The sequence below is a fragment of the Panulirus ornatus genome, chromosome 6 (genome assembly GCF_036320965.1).
Source record: "Panulirus ornatus isolate Po-2019 chromosome 6, ASM3632096v1, whole genome shotgun sequence".
In the NCBI taxonomy this organism is placed as follows: Eukaryota; Metazoa; Arthropoda; class Malacostraca; order Decapoda; family Palinuridae; genus Panulirus; species Panulirus ornatus.
This window is the reverse complement of record NC_092229.1, coordinates 12,607,794-12,625,046: the sequence shown is the minus strand read 5'-3', so window position 1 is coordinate 12,625,046 and position 17,253 is coordinate 12,607,794. Positions and strand designations below refer to the sequence as shown.

At 45.5% G+C, this 17,253-nt stretch overlaps 1 long non-coding RNA gene across 1 annotated transcript in view; it reads left to right on the top strand.

Moving 5' to 3' along the window:
- LOC139748938 (uncharacterized) overlaps positions 1-17,253 on the top strand; it is a 102,811-nt gene that overhangs the window by 21,228 nt on the left and 64,330 nt on the right. Inside the window, exon 2 of the long non-coding RNA XR_011712845.1 lies at positions 7,069-7,101. This is a non-coding gene — a long non-coding RNA (uncharacterized lncRNA). The remainder of the gene's footprint in view (positions 1-7,068; positions 7,102-17,253) is intronic.

Here is a 17,253-nt window from a genome sequence, read left to right as displayed (position 1 = left end):
TGGTTTGATAAAGTAATGAAGGGGAAAAAGAGAGGTATAGTAATAAGAAAGTGTGGTTGAGATAACTGAAGATGATATACTGAAATAATTTGGCCATGTAGAGAGAATGAGTGATGGGGACAGAGTGAATTGGAACGATGCGGTATACTGGGGTCGACTTGCTGTCAGTGGATTGAACCAGGGCATGTGGGGCGGCCTGTTATGGATAGGGCTCTATAGTTTCGGTGCATTACGCATGACAGCTAGAGAATGGATTAGAGTGGCTATGATCATTCTTTGTCTGTTCCTGGCGCTGTCTCGCTGACGCGGGAAGCTGCGATCAAGTACGAAAAAGAAAATATATATGTATGACAAAGACGCTCTCCCTTCCGGATACCTACAGACATCCTGGGGATATATGGAACTGTTGTCAGCCAGACGTACATTTTCTTTACTTGATGTTTCCTTCCATGGATGAAATGTAGCGATTTTGAGGAAGCGTTAGATCGCAGAGGCTGTAGTAAACTGGCAGGCGGAATCGCAGGCCGGATACTTAGTAGGATCAAGAGGAGGAAGGAGGAGGAGGAGGAGGAAGAAGAGGTTGGAGAATATAGAGAAAAGAAATGGAAGAAAGAGAGAAAGAAAAAAGAGGACGAAAGAAGGAAGGAAATGAGGACTGGAGAAATGAAGGGAGGAAACAAGGACTGGAGAAATGAAGTATGAGAGAGAGGGGATGGAATGGACGGATGGAAAAGAAAGGAAAGGAGGGAAAGAGAGAGAGAGACGCTAAGGAAGAAAGTGCCAAGTGTCGCGAGGGTCCCCTGATATTATGCCATAGCCCGGCTGCTAACATGGACTATTTGCATAATTTGCCCACCAGGATGTGACCATATTTTTTCAGTGTGCGTATTTATGGTCCTGCGTGTTTGCGTCTCTGCATGTACGATACTCGCTGATGTAACTGTAGAGAAATTTGTCGCACATTTATGCTAGCCTTGGCGGTGCTTAGTGTAAAAACTCTCTCTCTCTCTCTCTCTCTCTCTCTCTCTCTCTCTCTCTCTCTCTCTCTCTCTCTCTCTCTCTTGAATATAAGGGAATGTTGGCACACATTTTACTGTAGATTTTTACGTCTTTTTGAAGATCTAAAAAAAAAAAAAAAAAAAAAGAAACGGCTCTGAAAAATGTCAGAACCTGAGTTTAATGACTGGCTCGTTTGTTGCGCTAAGAACCCATGATGATAACGTAACAGCGTAACCGTTACGATTTTGGAGTGTAGTAGTATCGAGAAGACTATGGGTAAATACATCTCTCTTTCCCGTCAACATATAAGTATACCTGAGTATTAGAGAAATATCCTTCTCGTACCACCTTGGCGTCTGATTCATCTCGAGCATCATCTTTTATCCTCATCCATCGCAGCCTCCCTTGTTGACGGTTGTAAACTGTAACCATTCACCGATGGACGACTGTCCTAATTTCGGAGTCACTCAGTGTTGTGTTTACAACCACCCACGGGTGTACTACAGTCTTAATTTCGGAGTCATTGTTGTGTTTACAACCACCCACGGGTGTACGACCATCCTAATTTCGGAGTCACGTAGTGTTGTGTTTACAACCACCCACGGATGTACGACCGTCCTAATTTCGGAGTGACGTAGTGTTGCCTCCCCTGTCGTAACATTTTAGACGGTTGCCACTCTGGGGAAGATAGTACCGTTCGGACTTACGAGCGTCGGAATTGTACCTGGAAACATCCTACGTCGTGGTACAAGCAGCAGCCACTCAGGGAAGCACTACCATCCCGACTTTGCCTTGCTCGTGTTCCTTTGTCTTAGTTAGGCAGATTTTGGGCTATGGTCTCTCTGCATTTCTCCCTACATCCACAGTCACTGTGTCCTACTCATTCTTACCTTTCTCTTCAAATTCCTTTTTTTCCTCTCTTTCTCTTTTTTCTTCTCATTTCAGACGCCGACGCGAAAACGCGGGACAGTTCAACAAGTATATGGCGCCTAGTTCCCAACCTCCTTGGGTGCGAAGAATCTCCCAAGTCGTCCTTGTCTCTACTTGCCAACGAAGGAGTTGCGTACGGACAGTGCCGATACCAGCGCTTCCTAAGATCCTTGATTCCTCACCCCAATAGCAGACCCGATTCATTCCACTCACTTCGCCAGCATTCGTGATCCGTTGTACTAACACGTCATGTGGAGAACGCCTCATATCAATTCTCTTTAATGTGCCATTTCTCTTTGAGACTCGTGTGTTTAATGTCTTAAGTATTCTCTCATCTGTTGTTATAACCTTCACTTGTGATTCAACTTTAAGAAGGTGGGGAGGGGGGGCGGTTGTTTATGCTCATACCAAAACGTAACACAAATGCTGTAAGCCTTGTGGATCTCCAAACTTTGATATCGTTTTCTTTTAAGATTCGTCTCATAGCCATTTTCCCTTCCGTTTCGTCTTGTGTTGTTTTTAACCCCACATACTCCATGCTTTTGGCGACGCGTCCGCGACACTCCTCGAGCCGAGGTGCGCTGAAGGAATGCGACATCGCTGACGCCGAATTTTGATGACGGCCTTTATCGCTCTCTCTCGACTTCCAGAGCTCCGAGTGTATTTGCTCGATAGTAAACGTCGCAGGTTGATTGATGAGACCCGAGTTGGAAGTATTGAGCTTGACAGGTCGGAATGTAGGCTTCTCTCCTCTGCTTCCCCAAAGTTGATGATTTGCTTGTCCGTTTTCCAGTCTGCGGGAGGTCGCCCCTCTTGTAACGGGGCGAGTCGCTTCCAGTGAAGACAAACTTGTGGAAGAGCGCAGAGACTATTGGTACTTTGAGTGTGCGTGACCTCATTGGTCAATTGCTTGGCCTTGCCTGACGTGTGTCCTTATCACCGATGTGTGGAAGATGGAATCTTGAACATAGTCTTTCAGTCCTCAGTCATTGACACAGATCTCACAGTCTTGCGCTCATTTTCAGCTAGTCTTTCAGTCCTCAGTCATTGACGCAGATCTCACAGTCTTGCGCCATTTTCAGCTAGTCTTTCAGTCCTCAGTCCACCTGCACACACGTGCCAACATGCATTAGCAACACCATCTGCATCTCGGGCTCTATCGATATTCATCATTATATATATATATATATATATATTTTTTTTTTTTTTTTTTTTTCATACTATTCGCCATTTCCCGCGATAGCGAGGTAGCGTTAAGAACAGAGGACTGGGCCTTTGAGGGAATATCCTCACCTGGCCCTCTTCTCTGTTCCCTCTTTTGGAAAATTAAAAAAAAAAAAACGAGAGGGGAGGATTTCCAGCCCCCCGCTCCCTTCCCTTTTAGTCGCCTTCTACGACACGCAGGGAATACGTGGGAAGTACTCTTTCTCCCCTATCCCCAGGGAATAATATATATATATATATATATATATATATATATATATATATATATATATATATATATATATATATATATATATATATATATTGCCGTCTGCAAGTATAGTTCTTAAGTTGGCTTCAGATCAAGGTTGCTTTTGATGTCGGCAATGAGAAAGTCGTTAGCTTCTCGGATATCACTCTGCTGTGGAGGTTTATGATCTCTTGTTGACCACGTCTGTGTGCATTTATTTATTTTTTTTTGTTTTGTTTTTTTGCAAGTGCTGCTGCAGTTAGTGGGTCAGAGCGTCCTGTGGCAGTTCCTCCTCCACGGTCCATTAAAAGTATAATTTTTGCCACTCTTGTGCCTCGCTTCGCTTCAAGCCTTCGAGGAAGCCTGGTCTACGACCGACTTGTATAGGTCACGTATGACTCAACCCTCGACCCTTTTACTCTTAAGCCATTCCGATCCTCTTTCCATCATCTACATCTGTGGTGGGACGCGGATTGAAAGCTATGGAAGCCGTTCCCTGTTGCCGAGTATATATATGCCCGGATGCTCAGTCCGGCGGTAGACGCGTCCTCGGATACATACGAGCGTTTCTATGGCAGACAGAACCACAACCGTGGCGAAGTTTCCCATATCCCTATGAGGGCGGGTAGGGTAAGACGTTAGCGGAAGGTTCGCTCGGGATTTCCTGGATGTTATGCTGGAGGCTGGTCACCAGCGCGGTGGAAAGGGAGGTTATAAGGGTAGCCGCAAAATGGGCTACAGGACCGTATATTATTCCTTGTAACTCTGTCATATACCCACGTACATATTCATACTCGCATGCCTTCATCCATTCTCGGCGCCACCCCCGCCCTGCCTCGCCCCACAGGAAGCATATACCTCAAGTTATACCTCAGGTCCTCGTATGTTTAGTGCAGCTGCTATCTAAACCCAGCCAGGTTCAGATTATGAATGTCGGTTACCATCTGACGCCTCTCAGTGGGGGTCGTCCTTCGTACTTTCGCAGATCTTTTGCAATGCTTTTTAATTTCCAGTACACTGTTCTAGATGAAGGGTTCTCGCCCTGTCCATCTTAAACACGGACACTAGTAACCTGGCTACCCCATCCCCATGGACAGAGGCTCCCCAGGTCCTGGCCCTCCTCCTGGCCGAAGTCCAACTACTTGGCCCTGTGTCTGGGTCTCCTGGCCCTGGTCCAGCATCTGTGCCCGAGGCAAAGACAGGTCTAGCTGTGTCTGAAGGAACGACAGGTCTGGCTGTGTCGTTATCCCGTCAGATCCGCCACAAGGGCACCAAACCTAAAGGGTAAATAATAAAAGCTGTGAATATAGATAGAATCGTCAAGCCTCTTCTGGCTTAAAGAGCTTTGTAATGCATGTTATTCCGTATATCCAGGGCTGAAGACTCGCTAATCTAAGGGCTGGGACTATCTAATCTAAGGGCTGGCGACTCTAATCTAAGGGCTGGAGATTTTCTAATCTGAGGGCTGGGGACTCGCTAATCCCCTAGGGTGCTGCCCCAATAATCTCCGTGCCTGGAGACGCGCTAGTCTAAGGACTGCAGCCTCACTAATCCCCCGGGCTGCACATCCTCACTCAATCCCCAGGTCCGCACAGCCTCACTCATCCCTCAGGCTGCAGCCTCACTACCCTCCCAGGCTGAGATCTCGCCCTGCTTCCGGGCCAAAGCCTCGTCAGTCCCCCCTCCGAGGTGAAGCGTCACTGGTCCAAGGCGTGTCGAGCTGACTGGACGTCTTGACTGATGAATATTAGTTTCCTCTCCGACGTTTCGTCCATTATGCAGTCATCGCTCTAGGTTCACAGGTGGCTCGTCTTCACGATACCGTTCATTCCTTCACGCTAGGTTCACTTCACAACCACCACGACATCATAGTAACCCTGTCTTCGTTGAGGCCAGTTTTGATCCCACCTTGAATCGTAGTCAGTTCGCTGTACTCCACTGCAATTTCGCCTTCCTCTCTATACAAGAATACCCTGTTTGAAGGACCTGTAGCAAGCATCTGTTCTGTGTCGAGACTAAAAGCACAATTGCTAAGAGATCCAGAGCTCGGATAGAGTTTATGTAATTAGAAGAAGAGACATGGAGAAATTTGCACCTCACACGAATTACAAACGGCGAAGGAGAGAGAAGGAGAGAGATCGAAGGAGGGACGTATTCTCTGGTGCTTTGGATAAGTTGAATGTATGACGGTTGATGTGTTCAGAAGCTGAGTGGGAGTGCTTATGGGTGATGGATGACGATGAACTTAGTGAATGAGCTTTGAGGGTGTCATCGGACGGCTCGCTCCTGCCAAGTGGAGATCGTTTGTGCGCTAACCTACATTGGAAGACTTAAAGACGCGGGTATCAGCCTTTTGTCTTATCATGGTTGGGCTTCTTTAGGACACTCGTGGAAAATTCGTGACGTATCTACGGTGTATCTTCCAACACAAGAGATCCGCATCGGGGATTAACACAAGCGTTCGTACGGTCGTCTGAGACGGTACAACATAACTGGTGTCTGTGTCGGATCATCGTAGATTTTCACTATACTTGGTATTGCTTCCTGGTGTCGCCGAAAGGCGGTCACTAGCGTTGCTCTGACGTCTGACTCCGCTGGATACGCGCGTCCTCCTCTCCCAGATGATATTTTCAGTAATCTTTATGTAGTGGATCAGCAGCTGACGCTGCCACATAACACTGTTGTCTGTCGTAGAGTATTACACATGGATCTGACCCGTCGATAATATCGACTTGACCCTCGTAAGTCACTTCCTTGAGTACGATTTCACCTCCTAAGCTGGATGGGTTTAGTCACAGTACTCGAGGATTAAGTCACTGATCTCAAGGTGTGGAGGTCGTCGTACTCAAAGGCTACAGTTCTTTCTATCTCGTCATCGTCTTTCCATCTGTGTAGTTTAGACCCTTTGGCTCCCTTGCTTGACGCACAGGTGCCGTTCTTTCGTTCACACTTACCAACTATATTGATATTGGTGCTAATCCAGATCTTAGGACCCTAAGAGTGGACATGACTCCATAAGAGAATGGAAGTTTATCTCCCTCTTTGCGTCCAGTACCCCGTCTAACTTTACTCCTCACCTGAGGCTCGAATGCGGACGTTCACACACAACCCAGCTCTATAGACCAGAGACTTAGTCTCACCGACTTACTCTCGTACTCCTTTCCTCCCACCTCACCCATGGTGAAGGAACTGGTTGGGTATATCTCCCACCCAATCAGACACCTCCCTCCCACATTACTATCTACGGTGACGTACAGCTTAGTATCTGTCTGTGCCTCGGTGTTGTCTTTAGACTGTGTATCTGCGAGAGAGTCCTACCTTCCCTTGTGGGTATGTCACGAAAACACTCGTAAATTATACGGAAGGGACAGAGACGTGTAGGGGTAACGATACACATGGCATATGTACACATTAACTCCCGCCTCTCGTGAGCTCTGGAACGTATCGTATTTCAGTGTTAATGATTCTTAGACAAGAGGTTTTCACAGGTGTTTTCACAGGTGACGACCACCCCCCCCTACCCTCAGCTGGATGTCAGGTGCTAGGACCAGTAGTACTCCATTGTGATGTATGTTGAAGGCAGAGTAAATGGTAGAACTTGTGGTTTGTGGATTTGTTCATGTGGGTAAGGCGGCCAGAGGCCACAGGACTGATGAGTGACAGTTTTTCTTCTCTTCTCTTTCCAGGATCGAGGACCACCATGGCCGACAGAGCAAAAGGTAAGGTGCTTAGATGTGTTTTTCTTTCTTCTTCTTCATAGGGAGAACGAGTCGGAGGAAATGGAATGGTAAAGGGGTGGCTTATGGAAATGTTGGGGGACGCAGGAGAGGAGGTTAGGGGACGGAAATTGGAAAGTGGTTGAGGTAGAAAGGGTAGAATGAAGGGAGAGAAAAGAAAGAAGAAATGATTCACGAAGAAGCTATTTGAGAGAGAGAGAGAGAGAGAGAGAGAGAGAGAGAGAGAGAGTTAGAGAGAGTTAGAGAGAGAGAGAGAGAGAGAGTTAGAGAGAGAGTTAGAGAGAGAGTTAGAGAGAGAGTTAGAGAGAGAGAGAGAGAGAGAGAGAGAGAGAGAGAGAGAGAGAGAGAGAGAGAGAGAGAGTTAGAGAGAGAGAGAGAGAGTTAGAGAGAGAGAGAGAGAGAGAGAGAGAGAGAGAGAGAGAGAGAGTTAGAGAGAGAGTTAGAGAGAGAGAGAGAGAGTTAGAGAGAGAGAGAGAGTTAGAGAGAGTTAGAGAGAGAGAGAGAGAGAGAGAGAGAGAGAGTTAGAGAGAGAGAGAGAGAGAGAGAGAGAGAGAGAGAGAGAGAGAGAGAGAGAGAGAGAGAGAGGCAGAGAAAAGGGGATATTTGAAGAAAATAGCTTAAAAATAAGCTCTTATTTTAAGAATTGAGTTTGAGAAAAGGGCATTGGCCATAGATCTCGGATTGTGGTACGAGGCGAGGTACAAGACTGCAAGGGCGAGACGTGGGAGTGTGGACGTATGTGTAGCACAAACAATTATAGGTAATTCCAGGTATGCCCGGCCCCAGTGTGATGGTCTCGTGCCGAGGGCTGAATCATTTTACCCGACGGTGTCAACGCTAGATTGTATCCCATTAAAGAAAATGGATCCTTCATGAATCTGTGATGAGTCATCGTCGGGGTCAATCAGGGGGTCAAGTGACATAATCGACAGGGGGGAGGGGTCAAGTGACGTAATCATCAGGGGGGGACAAGTGACGTAGTCGTCAGGGGGGTCAAGTGACGTAATCGTCAGGGGGGGTCAAGTGACGTAATCGTCAGGGGAGGGGTCAAGTGACGTAATCGTCAGGGGGGGTGTCAAGTGACGTTATCGTCAGGGGAGGTCAAGTGACGTAATTGTCAGGGGGGGAGGTCAAGTGACGTAATCGTCAGGGAGTCAAGTGACGTAATCGTCAGGGGAGGGGTCAAGTGACGTAATCGTCAGGGGGGGTCAAGTGACGTAATCGTCAGGGGGGTGTCAAGTGACGTAATCGTCAGGGGGGGTCAAGTGACGTAATCGTCAGGGGAGGGGTCAAGTGACGTAATCGTCAGGGGAGGGGTGTCAAGTGACGTAATCGTCAGGGAGTCAAGTGACGTAATCGTCAGGGGGGTGTCAAGTGACGTAATCGTCAGGGGGGAGGTCAAGTGACGTAATCGTCAGGGGGGAGGTCAAGTGACGTAATCGTCAGGGGGGAGGTCAAGTGACGTAATCGTCAGGGGGGGTCAAGTGACGTAATCGTCAGGGGGGGGTCAAGTGACGTAATCGTCAGGGGGGGTCAAGTGACGACTTCCTCTTCACGTCTGCTGTCATCTACACTTCTTGTTGGTCGCTTGAAGACACATCCTCCACGTTCGATCGACTTAATATACCACATAAAAAAAGTCTTGGCGCAATGTGTCATTATTAAACCCGTGAAGTTAAAAATAAAGAAAAAAGGTATTTGAGGAACTATGTTATTTTTTTAGGGGGCGGTTAATGACGTGGATATATATATATATATATATATATATATATATATATATATATATATATATATATATATATATATATTTTCTTTCTTTCAAACTATTTGCCATTTCCCGCGTTAGCGAGGTAGCGTTAAGAACAGAGGACTGGGCCTTTGAGGGAATATCCTCACCTGGTCCCCTTCTCTGTTCCTTCTTTTGGAAAATTAAAAAAAAAAAGGAGGGGAAGATTTCCAGCCCCACGCTCGCTCCCCTTTTAGTCGCCTTCTACGACACGCAGGGAATACGTGGGAAGTATTCTTATATATATATATATGTATATATATATATATATATATATATATATATATATATATATATATATATATATATATATATAAAAAGACGGGATTTGTTAAGTTTAGACATCCCAGGGGATTATCATTTGCCGTTGTAAATATGCCACTTAATTTTGGTTGCTTGTCATTTTCTTGCCTTTAAGCTTAACCTCGTCTCGCATCGAAGGTCACCCTTCAGAAAGGGTAGTCGACCCTGGGTCAACGACCGAATGACGTCCTTTGTGAAAGATTATAGTTTGTAATTATGTAAGAGTCGTTAGGGGTTCGCCTCTATTGCTAAATTAGGCTCACTGCGTTTAGAAAATGGCCATAATTCATGGAGTCTTTGTCTACTATTTTAGACACAGAATATATCATGTAACAGTTGAGTATTGATGTACCTCACCAGGGTTTCAAGGGGCCAATGGCTGGTAGGTACATACATACATGTAAGGTGTTCCGGATCCTTGATAGAATACTTTGGTATTTTTCGAATGGCTCTTCGTTTGTTCCGAGCGCTACCTTGCTATGCGGAAAACTGTGAATGAGTATAAAAAAAAAAAGAGTATGATGGTAATTCCTCTGGGTAAGGGAGAAAGAATGCAACCGTCACATTCCCTGTGTGCTGTAGAATGCGACTAAGATGGGCGGGAGGTGGGGTTAGGTCTTTCTCTTATATTCTACCTCTAAAAGTTGGATCAGACGAAGGAACCAAGTGAGGAGTACAGACCCCGATAGAACATAGGCTGGGATGTCGATGTACGTGGATGGTGTATATGTGAATGAAACAAAGCTCAAGGGTGAAATATGTTTTGATTGATCAGGGACTGACCATGCAGGAGGATTTAGGCGTGTATGGGATAGAACGAATTGGAGCGATGTGGTATACGAGGGGTGATATGTCACCGGCGTGAACCAAGGCATTTGAAGCGGTAGGGGCACACCACGGATAGGTCTGTGAGGCCTGGTTTGTTGATATGGGAGGGGCTCTGATATCTGTACGTTAAACAGGACCGTTCGTGACTTGATGTGAGCGAAAGAGGCCGTTCTTCTTGTATTCTTGGCGCTACCTTGTTACGCGGGAAACTATGAACAAACATGAAAGAAAAACAAAATAGCCTTTTTTCTTATGTTCATCATATTTTCTCAGAGGCTACAGCTTTGGTGTTTGGGATTCCACTTTCGATACGTCCCCCAAAACGCGATGGACATGATGGTAAAAGCAAAGCACACTCGGAGGTAGTGTGATATGTGCGTTTAGTGTGTCACACACACACACACACACACACACACATACAAACCAGAACGCTTACATGTGGGATATAAAGGAGGATTGCAAGACGTGTGTTCGTGACGGTGTTGCGTCACTGTGCGTCGAACCAAGTGGTGCTAACGGTGAGGAGGAAGAGCTCGTGCAGATGGTATGGCAAGAAGCGATACAGGACGTAGAGAGGTTTGGTGTGAGGTGTGGTGACTGCAGTAGGGTCGTGGAGAACGCTGGGGCCCAGAAGGGACGGGGCACGAGAGGAATCCTCCACCTCAGGCAGGGCGTGGTGCGAAAGGCGTCTCGAGTCCAGGGTGGGGTAATAGGGGACACTGAGGGCGACACAGGTCAATCTGGTCGTGGGAGGGAGGGAAAAGAATATAGCCTCCATCAAGGTTGATCCCGAGAGGCATCATCTCCACTTACATCCCGGCCCGCCCTGGGATAAGAATTCATCAGCTGCCATGATACGACAGTAATTGCATTGGCGGCGGGTGACTAGCATTATCTTCCCTCGTGCATCTCCTGCGGCTCCTCCTTACCTTCTCCACTTTCTCTCTTCGTCTTCTTCCTCCTTCTGAAAGAGTTCCTTTCGTCTCCAGTCATCTTTCTTCTCCTTATCTCTCTCTCTCTTCTTCGTCTTTATAGCTCATTTATTATTCTATTTTTTTCACTATTCTTCTTGAACTATCGCTGTTATTCTTAGTCTTATTTCGTTCTCCTTTATCATTATATCTTTCTCCTCTCAAAATTCATTTTTTTTTTACATTTTTCTCTTCGACATGTCCACCTCCTCTTTGCCTGTTGCAACCCTTCTGTGTCACCCTATACTTCGTTTTCTCGTATTCTTTTTTAATTCTTCACCTCTGCACTCATTCCACCTTGAACTCTTTCTCTACTTCCCTTTGACCTTTATTTCCTTTCCATTCCAAATCATCACTTTCCAATCTTTTCCTTTCTTTCTCCTCCCATTTTTCAGTTTGCTCCTTTTTTTCCACTCTTACCTTTCCCACTCTTTCCTTCCCATCCCCCCCTCGCGTGTCATCTGTTTTACTGTCTTGTTTCTGCCACAGTTTGAAAGATATGACAGCAACACATAACCTCGTCATGGACTGATTGGACACCTGTTGTGTGTGTGTTTTCCCATGTGCTTCACTCTCCTCCTCCACTTTCACTCCCATCCTAGTCTTTCGCTCCCTTCTCCCTCTTTGTTTTCCCCCCTATCCCTTTCCCTCCCTCCCCCTCTTTCCCTTCCCTTTCCTGTCTACCCACTCTTCACACTCCCCTCCCCTCGCTTCTACTCTGTTGCTCGTAACTACACCTGTTAGTAAGCCATACCACGTAACTGATATCTTGTTAAAAGAGACAACACGTTGCTGTGTTCATAGGGGCACTGTGAGGCTTAAGATATTTGGATTCCTTTTGGAATATAGTAGTACCTGCATCTGATCACCTCTTGACCTTCTGATCCCTTTATATCCTCTCTTCTCTACCGCCTTCGCTCATCCGGCACTCCAATTCTCTCTCCTGGCAGCGTTACCACTTTCCTTTCTATATCCCTGTCTTTATCTCCGTCTAATATTCTGTTCCCTTTTCTCCTGGATAACATTTATCATTCTTCCTTTGCCGTTGCTCTCTCTCTCTCTCTCTCTCTCTCTCTCTCTCTCTCTCTCTCTCTCTCTCTCTCTCTCTCTCTCTCTCTCTCTCTCTCTCGTGTCCACTTCGTTTCTCGTTCATATTTGCACAGCTTCTCTTATTCTCTCACGTCTTTCTTCTTTCCATAGTGCTTTCCATGCTTTTATGTGCATCCCTACCCCTCTGTCATCACTCTCTCTCTCTCTCTCTCTCTCTCTCTCTCTCTCTCTCTCTCTCTCTCTCTCTCTCTCTCTTCTCTCTCTCTCCGTTTTTCTACATAGGCTAGGTACAGGTTAGATAACACACGACCCGATGGAGGACAGTAATAACATCAAGATACTTTCATAGATGGATCCAGGATGGTATAGCACTAGGCTCCTCCCCGCCCGCCACTTTCTACGGCATCTGAGCGAGCCGGAAAATGAGATGAAGGGACGCCATGCACTATATTGAGATTATAACAGTGTGGAAATTTTCTCTTCTTATAGAAAAGGGATGAATGGAAAAGTCTCTTCTGATGTAATATCATCTGCCTTTTTTTTTGGGGGGGGGGGATATTGTCGTGCCTTCATAATCTGTAAAGAGAAAAAGTTGGAATAGGTTCTGTTGTGTCATTCTTGAACGTTCTTATTCGCTGATAGTTTCATTCTTGAACGTTCTTATTCGCTGATAGTCACCATCGCCAGACGTGTTTGTCAAGACTGGATTTACGAGAGCCCACAGGTCTTACCTTGACTGTATCGGGTGGTAATTAGGCATGTGTTGTATTACCTTGAGTCTTAAAGGAAAAAAAAGGAAGAATGCCCACGTCTGTAGTACATACTACTTCTGGTAGTTGTATCTCTCTGTGTTTAACGAAAGGAATTGTATGCTGTGTCTTTGCTGCGTTTTGGATCGCCAAGCCCTTCGTAAACGTTTGCTTCTGAGTGAGAGAACTAGTTTTGTTGCTCTTCTTTGTGTTCACTCGAGCTTTCTTTTTTTTTTTTTTTTGGATAGTTGATAAAGTTTGATGACCAGAACTGAACAGCATATTCTATAATTTTTTTTTTTTGACTACGGCGCTATAAGGAGGAAGTATTGTGTGTCTCTGTTTATAGATGATATATCTACTAGCCGAACACGTGTTTGATTTGTGATATGATTATCAGTTAATAATCTTGACCTTCTTGTGCTGCAAATAATGGCTTACCGTTCGTCTCTCTTTGCTTTCGATAATGTGATCACCAAAATGCGTTGGTTTTGCACTTGTCTTTGACCACACTCCTTGACTTCGTCCAAGTCTTTGAATCGTCAAACAGTCCTCCGCCGTTTGGGTCCTATTTACTAATCTCATGTCGGCAAAGTTTGGAGGTTTTTGCCTGTCAGATTACAGATGCAGATGATAAGATGTCTGGGTGTTGTTTGTAAGTGAATCATGTGATACACTGTTGCCAAACTGAGCCAGTCATATGCTAATTTGTTTAATAAGACGTATTGTTTTCCCTGGTAAGTTTCTGGTTCACGATCCATGTGATAGTCCAGACTTGAAACCTCGTGACTTAATACCACAACATGATCATGAATGTGGCATTGTCTTGAAGATTTTTTTTTTTGTACCGCAAGTATGATGTAACAACAGAGAATGTGAATCTGAATTCGCTCTTTTGTGAACGACTAAACAACTCGTCATAAATTCTTCAATTATGGTCTCTTTTTTTTATGATTGGAACTTCTGCAGGTTTTCAGTTATTAGATTATCATCAACACATTTAACAGTCATATTCCTCATTACAGTTTCGAACATTGATCTCAAAAATCTGATGTCAGACTGATAGATCATTAATGACGAAGCGCATTTTTTTTGTAGCCTATTTTTTACTTTGTCGTTAAGCTGGTGATATATTAACGAGGTTCAGTTCATCATATGATTTTTTCCCCCATAATTGAGCAGTGTGTTTTTTAAACGCTGTAGCAGCTGGAAAATCCATACATCGGCTGGTGTTTATACTATAGGAGTAACGTTATTAAAAAACCTAGTTAACGTATTCGATTCTTCGTTATAGATATTCAGGTACTTTATGGATACGACTGTCGTATGTCAGTTGCACGTAAAAAAAAAAAAGAACCCATCACGTCATCTGGTATTCGGGTTGGCTGGCAGACCTACCTACCTTTGTCTCATCTCTGTCTAGAGTACATAGTGTGTACGACCACTGGATTCATATCCACAGCAGACCTACCTCTGGTGCGTGTCTGTCTGGAGTATATTTAGTGTACGCCTAAGGCAAATGTTATCCTGGGGTTTCCATCTCTTTATAGATGTTGGATCGTCTCTCCGCCGAGAGATAACACGTAACGTTGAGATCAGGTCTTTGCAAGTAGGTTTCAAATCTACTGCAGGTGTGTTCTGATACGCCTGGGGAGCGCCCATTAGGTTATTAGGAATATTGTTTGTGATTATTAGTGTGTTGCTCCGTCTCTTAAAGCTTGTACATGTATACTACGTCTCTACTCGTGAATATATACTTTACACACACACACACACACACACACACACACACACACACACACACACATCATCATAAACATGTGTATGTATTTACTGTATTTTCGTCAATGTAAGTTTTTTTTTTTTTTTGTTTCTTGCTGTACATAAACGTTTTTCGTGGACAGAATATCTTCATTTTTTCGCATGTTCCAGATAATTCATGGCTCCCTCCGGGTCCCTTGCCTATGCAATGCATACACTTAATGATGCACTCGCTAATTATTCATCTACCCATTTCTGTTCTAGCAGTTTCTGGCAACCGTGGTTGTGTACATGGTCCACTGTGGTACTCACACCTCAGATGACGTACAGTGTCCTGGCGACCGAACGGGGGGAAAAATGCAGGTGACAATCAGATTCTCTTACGTGATGGGAACGTAGGTTTTGATCCTAAAGTCATGACATGATAGTTCCCAGTTGAAGAAAGAATCTTGACAGTTTGGAATTTTAGAAATTGGAATCCTCCATCGCCATACAAACTGATACAGTACTCTATTACCACACAAGAGTTGAGTACATGGAATGATGATTTTGAAGTGGGAGGGGAAAGGAGGACAGATGTTACATGACACTGACGAGGATAGGTAAATGTTTTGGAGGGAAAAAAAAAAGATACTGAAATCAGAATGGAGAGAGAGAGAGAGAGAGATTGCCTTCTGTACCCGGAGACAGAGGACGGAACCAGACGAAAGGGGAGGAGGGGTGTTTCAAGAGCGCGTCACTGTTAGGAGTGGGTGGTAGACGAAAGAAGAACGTACATGCTGTGTACTGGAGATCAGGAGGTGATCATACCTCGGACCCCCAGCCACTCGGAATGGAGACCCCTTGGGATCACTCCTTTTGAGAGAGAGAGAGAGAGAGAGAGAGAGAGAGAGAGAGAGAGAGAGAGAGAGAGAGAGTTTTAAGGTCGCAAGTAGCGCGTTGAGAGGAGGCACAACGGAAAACATGAGCCAGTGGCCCCTCATGGTTTACATGGAGGACGCGTGTCTTTCATATTACCTTGTTCGGGCGCTGTAAGGTACGCAAGGCGTGGGGCTGACGATTAGTACACCTATAGTACAAAGTAGTAGATGCAGAACGTAGGTGGTGGAACGCTCGGATGGCGAGAGGAGTTTGTCTTTGTGGTGTTATAATGGAGACGATCCGTGTTGAGAGATGACCCTATACACCGCCTGGGAGGCCGATTAAGAAGCTAGAAGACTTAGGCCTGGGTTAATAGGGGAGAGACTCACACGATGGATAGAAAAAGGGAAAAGAGGACATAGAGAGAGAGAGAGAGAGAGAGAGAGAGAGAGAGAGAGAGAGAGAGAGAGAGAGAGAGAGAGGAGGTAAAGGATGCGTACAGGGTAGCATCCCATATTGAAGATCAGAATCTTTAAGTCGTCTTATTAATGAATGTTTTTTTTTTTTTGGTTCCATAGATGTCCAGTATTGACTTGTGGCCGGAATACAGGTCCGAAAAATCAGGATGGATTGTTCGTCATCTTAAGGAAAGACGAGATGGTTATATTTCGTGTCTTAAGTTCGGAAAGATTAAGGTAACGAGGAGAGAAATGTAGTTTGGAGCGTTGTATACATTTGAAAAGTGATCGTTGTCGCCATGACGAGAAAAGGAATTGTAGCCACACACACACACACACACATTCCTCACCTCTCTCTCTCTCTCTCTCTCTCTCTCTCTCTCTCTCTCTCTCTCTCTCTCTCTCTCTCTCTCTCACGCTCCTCGCCTTGTGAGTGATCATGGCTGGACTTCCTGCGGGTCATTTGGGCCATAATGTACCATCCGGGTTATATATAACCGACCTAAACACCCGTCCCTTCCTCACTCCCTCCCTCCAACACCCGTTCCTCACTCCCTCCCTCCAACACCCGTCCCTCCATTATCGTGGGGTTGCCCCCTTGGTAAATGCCCCCCCCTCACGCTGGGTTATGAATGGTGGTGGCGTACGCAGGAGTAGCTTAGTGTGTGGGTGTGTGTTGGGAATGACCCATCTCCCCTTCCCCGTCCATGACAGCCACAGTTGTGGTTTGGTGGGTGGTACGTGGCTGTGGTGGGTACTGGTGGGTGGTGGTGTTGTTAATGGCTGCCTGGTGGGGTTGTGTTAAGTTGTGGTAGGTACTGGAGGTGGTTCGTGGTTGGTGGTTGCCTGGTAGGTTGTGTTGGTTTAAGTTGTGGTAGGTAATGGGGGGAAGGGGTTGTTGGTGGGTACGTCGGTCGAGTTGTGGTCGGGACGGGTTTTGTGGTGGATAGCCTGGTTGTTCTGTGGTTGTTAAGTGGGTTGTTAAGACGGTTCGATGGTCGGTTTCCTTGGTTACGATGTTTGTGGTGGTTTGCGATGCGCATTGGTGCATGTGGTTCTTGCAAGCCAAGCTGGGTAGCAGCAACACAGATATGAATATATGACGAACGGGAAATCCAATATTTCCTCATATTTTGCAACGTTCACGAACGTGATTCAATGGAAATTCAAAACGGCTCGAGATATTGGGAAACGACAACAACACAATTAGAAGTGATTAAGGGAATATCCAAGTTATTTGAGCCAGTCTCCTAAATGACCCTCGAGATTACATTATTAATGATGATTGAAATTCGTGCTATTTATATCCTGATGGCATGACTGTGTGTGTGTGTGGTAAACTGGGCTGTCTTTCTCCTGATGGAGCC